The sequence below is a fragment of the Diabrotica undecimpunctata genome, chromosome 5 (genome assembly GCF_040954645.1).
Source record: "Diabrotica undecimpunctata isolate CICGRU chromosome 5, icDiaUnde3, whole genome shotgun sequence".
Taxonomy (NCBI): Eukaryota; Metazoa; Arthropoda; class Insecta; order Coleoptera; family Chrysomelidae; genus Diabrotica; species Diabrotica undecimpunctata.
Window position 1 is genome coordinate 134675083 of NC_092807.1, and position 9144 is coordinate 134684226.

Here is a 9144-nt window from a genome sequence, read left to right on the forward strand (position 1 = left end):
GTTTTCTCTGTTATAAAAAGTGTCTCTTTCTTTAGCTAGGAGGTGAATGGGGAGCGTACCTGTTATGACCTGTAGGGCAATCGTAGAAGTAGTCCGGTATGCGCTTGCTACCTTTAGTAGAGGCTTCCTTTGTGCCTTTGCAAGCAGTTCTTTATACTTAGCCATTCTCAAGGCTTCGTACCATACGGGAGCGCCGTATAAGAGTGTAGATGCACAATCTGAAGGTACATTCTTTTTTTGAGGGCACTTGGACCGCCGATATTTGGCATAATTTTTATTAATGCCGCGGTTCTCTCTTCTGTGTCTGGCTAATTGGCTCTGCCAAAGCCATTTTTCAGAAAAAAAATGGTATTGTATTACAAAAAAATTATTTAGAAATTAGTTTATAAGAGGTATAATATTAAAAACCCTATCAGGCTATATCTCAGAACGTTTTCGGAAATAATATTTCATCATCAGTGCTCTCTGGATGTTCATGTTTTAAGCCAATAAATACATGGGTAAAAGCCTTTAAATGTTGTTAAAATAACTTTGAGTTACGTTATTTAACTTTATAACCTAATATGTTTAAGTAACAAGAGAAATAGATAACATGGCAACTTAAAACTCCACTGGAGGTTACTAGTCCTGAGACGAAGTGTCTACGAGGACTTGTTGATAGCAAGTGATCATCATGAACATCAGTTGATAGAAGGGCCACGAATGAAGAAACAAAGACTATTGTAGGCGAAAAAATACTTTAATTGGACTGTTGACGAGTGGAGAAAAGTCCTATTTACAGATTAAACTTACTTTATAGTTTAGGAACAGTGGTTGAAATTCGTTAGGAAGTCTGGTAATGAAAACCTTACACCATCTCATATTGATCAAACCGTAAAATATCCAGTTAAAAAAATGTTTTGGAGATGTTGTACCAATTAAAAGCATGATGAACAGCCAAAAATACAAATCCATGTTGAAACAGAGTTTGGACACTGAACTCTAAAAATGTCAGCCCCAAGGAGGAGCAATTCTTTAACAGGACTCTGCTTCCTGTTGTAACCTCAGAAACCTTTTTTTGATGGTTCTAGAAAGGTCACCAATGCAGACACTGGGAACGACAGCCAGATGGTTGGTGGAGAGCGAGTAGTGGGTTCGAAACTAGCTTTTGGAACCGGGAATGGGTCCAACGGACTAAATAAGTAAAGATAGGACAGGATATAAATAGGATAGATAGGATAAGATATATTAGAAAAGATACAGAAATAAACAAAAAGATAGATGGGTAAAATTACCAAAGATAAGATAAGATAGAAAAAGGGCGCCACTTAAATTTTTGGAGTTTAAGGGGAAAATTAACAAACCTTAGAAACGAAAAGAGATATGGAAAGATATTTAGGTTCTGAGACCAAATCCAAGGAAAGATATCAACAGTTAATTATTAAATAAATTTTGTCAACACACTATATAAACAAATACAAATATATTAGGTGGACCCCGTCCACTTACTTACCTACGAAACTTAATCAGCCAGATCTTTCTCCTGGTTGAAGGTATAATAATAATTTAACGTAATAAGCAAATATTCAGAGGTATTATTTTATAACGAAATTTATTAGGAGTCCAGAAATAAAATTCATGGACAAAACAAAACAAGATATTCAACAACACAATTAAATAGGCGGCTGAAGTTAAACACAAGTAAAAAAAAATGCAACATCAATTTATCTTTTATGCGTCCTTGCTGTCTATTTCGACCTATTCCATTCACTTCTCTTATTTTTTTGTGCATATTTCTCATATCATATTTTGTTTCTAGTTCTTATATCTCTTTACGTTGTTTCATTAAATAGATTTCCTTAGCTGTTTTGATTTTTTCTTAATTATTTGTTGTATATCTTTATACTTCTGTAGATCTTTTCCTTTATATTTTCTTCTTTCTTCCATCTGTAATAGTATTTCTTCTGTCATTTACTGATTTTTAGCCTTTGACCTATGTTGTATCAAACTTTCTTGAGCTGGTTTCAGTAATGTGTTTTTTATATCATACCACTTTTTATATACGTCCATAATTTGTTTGTTGTCAGTTAGTGTTTTTTACATATTAACATTCACATTATTTTTTAATTCGTTTTTTATTTCTTCGTTTTTTAGCATTCTTACATTAATTTTTGGTTGTTGTTTTCTGAGTACAATTCAAAAACTGAGTTTTTATATCTGCTATTTACGAGTATAAAGTCTATCTGGTTTCTGACAATATGGTTTTCTGTATGTGCAGGAGACGTCCATGTATATATTCCCTTAGAAAGCTGAAACCAAGTATTGGCAATAACCAGATTCTTTTCTTGACAGAATTCTAGGAGCCTTTCTCCTCTCTCATTTCTAGTTCCTAATCCGAACTGTCCAACAATATTTTCAACTGTACCTAATCCAATTTTTGCAATAAAGTCTGAATAAATTCTGAATAAAACTTTTTGATCTCATCTTCGGTCTAATCAGCTGTGAAAGCATAGACTTGGATCATATTAATGTTACAGTTCCGTGCTTGAATTTTTAGCAGTATTATTCTTTCTGAGATTTGAATCACACCTAGCACTGATTTTCTAATAGTGTTGCTTATGATGAAAGCTACTCCGTATCGATGATCAGATACTCAAAAGCACCCAGTTGTAAATTTTTATACATAAATGTTTATAAACATGAAAGTTATAGCGAAAAATCATATTTTAACTTTCCACTTTAACACCCTTAAACTTTCTTAAAATCAACATTTTATTAAAGCGAGTCGGCTTGAATCGTAATATTTAAAAGTGTAGAATCTCGGTTCCTTTTTGTACAATTACTTAAGGACCACTCTGTATTTTATAAAAGAAAAATTGCTTAAGTGAACAACTTGTGTAGTTAAATTGAAACATTTTCTCTAGTTGAATTTAATTATTGTTACTCGTTAATGAAAAAGATGTATGTATACGATAAAATACAGATATTGTTGTGTTTTAACGTTTCAGTGTTTCGCGTACTCATAATTGTTATGGTTATATCTAGTAGAGTATTAAATGCAATGGGTAAAATGCTAAAAGCAATTTTTAGAGTAAGATAATTGGACTGCGCAGCAGCTGTATTTATGTATTTTTATAGAATATAAACAAATTTTAAATTGTGCTTTCTAGTTAAAAACATATTGCAGGAATTTATTTATCATATAATGAACGTTATATAAAACCATGTAGTTTTTGTATAAAATGATAATCTTATATTAAAAATATATAAAAAGAGAAAAAGTTAAGAATAATATTTTTAAAAAGTATGCTAAATTGAGTCGCTCAGAAGCAGAGTGGCCTAACTGATTTTTTGCATGATTCAGATAGCTAGTACAATATATATTGGTTAAAGCGAATATAAAAATACAGACGAGAGTAAACGGAATACCAAAAAGAGCTAAGCACAAGACTAAAATCAATAGAGACACTGAAACAAATGGATATAAATGGACTTGCCAATAAAATAAGAGTAACTGTAACAACATCGGTTAAGAAAATATGCTCAAACACGAAAACAGCCAAAACATCTAAACTCCAACCTAATACAATTAAACTACTCCAAGAAAGACGAAACAGAACAGATCGAACTTCAGACAGCTTGAAAATTTTAAACAAAAACGCGAAGAAAGAAATTAGAAACGATCATAGAAACTATACTAACAATCTAATAAATGATATAATACAAGATAACTGTAATATAAAAGTACTGAAAGCAAAAATCTCAAGCGGCATAACACAAATCATAGAAATAAAAAATGAGAAAAACGTCACCGTCCGAGACAGAAAGGAAATAAGCGAGACCATTGAAAAATTCTACACTAAATTGTACTCGGTAAATACACAACCACAATCTATCAAACCTTGGTAGAGCCTATTAGGCCTAATGGTTCACAAGTTTGGCAGATTACGAAAAAAGATAGAAGTAGTAGAAATAGATTCTCTAAGGAGAGCGTGTGGTGTATCCAAAAAAGATCATATCAGGAACGAAGATATTAGAAGGAGGATAAATACTGATTCCTCAGTGATTCCTTAAGATTGGTACAATTCTGAAGTAAATCTGATGATGAGTTCTCTACAACTAGGGAAAGCTTCAAAGAAGATGAACTTGTGGAACCTGGATCAAGTTAGGGTAAAAAACGTAGGAAAAATAAGTCAGTTTAGAAAAGATCTAAGTCTAAGTTGGAAAGAAATTCAGGAAAATCATATTTGAATTCTCGTTTTAGAAAATGTGTCTGAGAAACAATAGAGGTGTTATCTGGAAGCAACACCTTGTATTGCGCCTCACTACACTGTATATATATATATATATATATATATATATATATATATATATATATATATATATATATACAGAAACTATTTTATTTCCTGGGTTTGTCGGTCTGATGTAAATAAAACTATTTAAATTTTGCTTAAACGTTTCGGCAAATTTGCCATTTTCAATAAACACTTTATTAAACTTTAAACATTACATTTTATAATTATATTTCATGTTTACACTGTTTTAAAAAGTTTAACATGGATTAGAAATTGGTATCTGACATTGACAGATGACATCTGGCAGATATCTTAAACTAGGAGTGGTTCAGGGTCGTATCTTAAATATCTGCCATACTGGAATTTGGATCTTTTTTATGTGAATCATCTCCAATATGCATCTTTTGTTGTAATTTTGTTCTTTTTTCAAAATCACACATTTTCAAAATCTAAAGAATGGCTATTTTCTAAAGAATGTTTGGCTAGGGCTGTTGTGTTTAATGCCTTGGTTTGTACACTATGTTTGTGTGCAACAATTCTTCTCTGTAGGTATTGGTGTGTTTGTCCAATACATATTGAATTGCAGTCTTTACAATTTATTTTATATATATATATATATATATATATATATATATATATATATATATATATTTATATATATATATATATATATATATATATATATATATATATATATATTTATATATATATATATATATATATATATATATATAAGGGAAAACCTGGTTACCGAAAATAATAACCTTATACTGTTTTTTAATAACAAATTCAATAAAAAAAATTTTAAAATACCTTAAAAATAAAGTCTTTAGCAATCGAGATTGCGATTTACAAAATACCTGCTTTGTCAAATAAAACTGTTTAAATATTTGGTCTCAGGGATAAATTTTGTTCTCCGCCTTTAGGAATCAATTGCGATTTACAAAATACCTGCTTGGTCAAATAAAGTTGTTTAAATAATCGTTCTCCGGGATAAACAAACGGAATAACTTATAAACTATTTGGCCGATCTCTTTAAAATTGAGTCGCTTAGAAGCACAATGGTCTAAGTATAAAATTGATATTTTGAGATATGGGCAAATAAAGAATTGAGCTAAAAATAAAACCAGTTTTTTTTATTAACCACTATTTTTTATTGATTTACACAACATTCCTAGAACCCTATACATTATATGAGTCAAATGAGTAAAAAATTAACAAAAAAATCTTTTCTTCTACAAAAAAAGTCAATTGAGCCTCAAATATTAAGCTTGTACGAAAAAACATAAAACTTTCACTTAAGTCACCTATTTATCTGTTTCAGATCCAATATCATTATCCATCGCCACCACGTTTGTCTTCAGGTTCGTGTAGCATTCATGATATACCGGCGGAATGTAAGGAAGAAGACCCTGAAGGTCTTTATATTTTAGTTGCTTTATGGGTCCTTCAGCAGTATATAGGATGTCCAAGTAGAAGTCTTCTCTTTTTATCTGAATGACATCTGTTCTTTTTTTGAGACGTCAACACAATTAAATAATACACTCTCGTTATTAGAATATTTAAAATGAATTTTGAAAGGCTTTTCTGCGTTGAACATTACCCACTGTATTTTAAGCCATTTTACTTTTATATCTTGCTTTTCTTTTTTTCGGTTTGTAAGCAACTTCTCTAGTTTTCAATACACTTAAAACTCTCAGAGGTCAGTTTAAATACCTGAAATTTGTTCTTCTTTTTGGAACTGGAAATATTGTTTACCCAATCGTCTGGCAAAAAATGTGTTTAAAATCTCTTTAAAAGGTTTTGTTTTTCGATTACTCCAAAGTCTCTGTCACATGGGAAATAGGAGTGACCGGAACTCGGAAAGCTCGAAACTGAAGTGGAAGATCAAGTTAATAGAGCAAACAGAGCCGCAGGCTGCCTGAATGAAACCGTATGGAGCAAAAAAATATTGGGAAAGAAATGAAAGAACGAATTTACAAAACATCATCAAACAAGTCATCAAACCAATAACGATATACTCGGCAGAAACACGACCTTACACAGAGAGAACAAGAAAGATGTTAGAAATAGCAGAGAGAAAAACACTTAAAAAAATTGATGGTAAGACACTATGGGACAGAGCTAGAAGTACAGATATACGACATAGATGCAAGATGGAGAAAATCAAGAACTGGTTAAGAAATAAAATAGTAGAATGGAACGATCATAGAGGCCAAATGACAACAAATAGAGTAGTAAAGATGGCAAGAGACGATTCCCCAATAGGTAGACGATCAGTAGAAAGACCACGGAAACAATGAAAAGACAACTTACTGGAGGCATATTAAAAAACCGACAGTCATGTCCACATTAAAGAAGAAAAAGACGAAGAGTAGGTACTCTCATAAATCAGGAATCTGAAGTACTCTTACCCATCACAATGTGAGAAGTAAATGCGGCTTTAAATCATCACAAATACCCAATAGCAGAAGTAAAATAGAACGACACTAAACGAGAGATAATACAAAACAAGTAATCATATTTGTAACGAAAAGTCATTAATGCAATCATATAAATTGAAAAAAAAAAGAAATTTTTAATTATCCCTTAAAAGCAGCCAATAATTACCAAATCGCATAAAAAGCAAAGATTACTTCCTGATAGAAAAGTGTCCGATAGAGTCTTCGGTATTTTTGACTAGAGAAAAGTTTATGACATCAGAAGATTAATGGCAAGAGGGTGAAGAATATGAAGGATGCAGAAAAACAAAGCCTTTATTGAGAACAGTGAGATAGAGTTATTATTCGGTATTATTCATTAGAGAAAAAGTATGTTATAATATATGAAGTGGAAGAGCAGTGAAGAATCAATGTAACTACGTGACAAAAACATAAATTATATCCTGCCAAAAAGGAGTTATAGAGGAGGTTAGGTATTACAACGAAAACAGGCAACATAAAATATCTACATCGAATGTATGGAGGTATATTTGGAAAAGCTATATAGAAAAGGCAGATGGGATTACTAAATAATACAAAAAAGAAAAAAAAGCGTGGACCGTAAGAACAAAAAAAACCCTCTGCGGCAACAGATTGAACATGAGACCACATATTGGCGAAACATATTACAGAGAGTCGTTAGTGTTATAAAATTCTTAACTAGTAAGGGACTACCTTTTAGAGAAACAAACGAAAAATTTGGTTCTGCTAGCAATGGCAACTACCTTGGATTACTATAGTTGTTGGCGAAATATGATCCTCTTTTAAAAGAACATATTAAAAAATATGCTTCAAAAGGCTGTGGTTCAGTGTCTTATTTATTAAAAACAATTTGTTTTGAAATTTTTACAAGGCCTTTTGGACCACATATTAGCAGAAATTGTAAAACAAATTCATTGTTGCAAATATTATTCAATCAGTGTTGACTCTACGCCTGATATAACATATACAGATATACTGACATTCATTATTAGGTATTGCTCTGACACCAGAACACCTGTCGACAGTTTCATACAGTTTTTAGACAACACTGGCCACAAAGCCCAAGATATGGAAGCCAGCATTATAAAAAGTTTGTCCAACCTAAATATAAATATCGATGACTGAAGAAGACAATCGTATGACAATGCGAATAACATGTCTGGCGTTTATAGCGGTCTCTAAGCCCGAATAAAATATAGGAATAGTTTGGCAAAATACGTACCGTGCAGCCCATTCCCTAAATTTGATTGTGCAACAAGCAGTAGAATACATTATGGAAAGTACTTCTTTTTTTTTAGTTGCTGAAGAAATTTATGATTTTTTCTCAACTTCAACTTACAGATGGAAACGACTCACTGATCTATTGAAAAATTGTGGCCATACAAAATTTGTTCCAAAAATAGTTCATGTGACTCGATGGTCAGGACGATTTAATGCATTAAAAGCTTTCAATTTATGCTATCAAGATATAAAGCAAACACTTTTAGAGTTATCTTCTAACGACGACGAGAAGATGCCAGTTCGCTGACAAGCAAACAATTTACACGAAAAGATAACTACGTTAGAATTTGGTATTTATGTTGCCTTTTGATTCGAAGTACTACAAAGCGCAAATATGGATTTACATACATGTTCGTTCGTCTTTGTATAGCTCATTACAACATTTTACGAGTCGCTTCGTGATAAATGTAATTTATTTGAACAAAAGAGGCAGCTCTTATCACAGCAAACGAAATACAGAAAAGAAATTAGAAGTTGCAAAAAAAATTACAGTTTGACAAAGCAGATACAGAAGAGATCCTTACACATCAAAATAAGATTAGAACCCAAGTGCTGTATAAAACAATTGATTATTTGGCAAATAATCTGAAATCTAGAGGAAAAGCTTATGAAGATCTTGCCATCATTTTTTCATTTTTATTTTCTCTACCTCTTTCAGAGGATAACGTGATTTCAGACAAAGCATCGGTATTACTGAATATTTATTCGAATGACTTGGATACATCTCTAGCAAGTGAGTATATTCAATTAAAACATTTTGTAATGTCACTACTAGGCCAAGTTGAGTATAAAAATCCAACAACTCACAGTGCTACTTTTGTGATGGAGCTTTTGCATACAAATAATGTAATTGCAACCTTCTCAAACGTAGAAATAACACTAAGAATCTTCTTATCGTTGATGGTTACTAACGCAACTGGTGAAAGATCATTTTCCATTTTAAAACGGGTCAAAAATTATTTGAGAAATACGATGACGGAAGAAACATTAAATTGATTCGATGTTTTAAATATTAATAATGATCTGCTTACAAAATTCCATAAGAACATCCAGGAAAATTTGTCTTTGTGGCTTTTTTGTATATTTGTAATAAATTACCTAATAATATTACAATAGTTTTAATG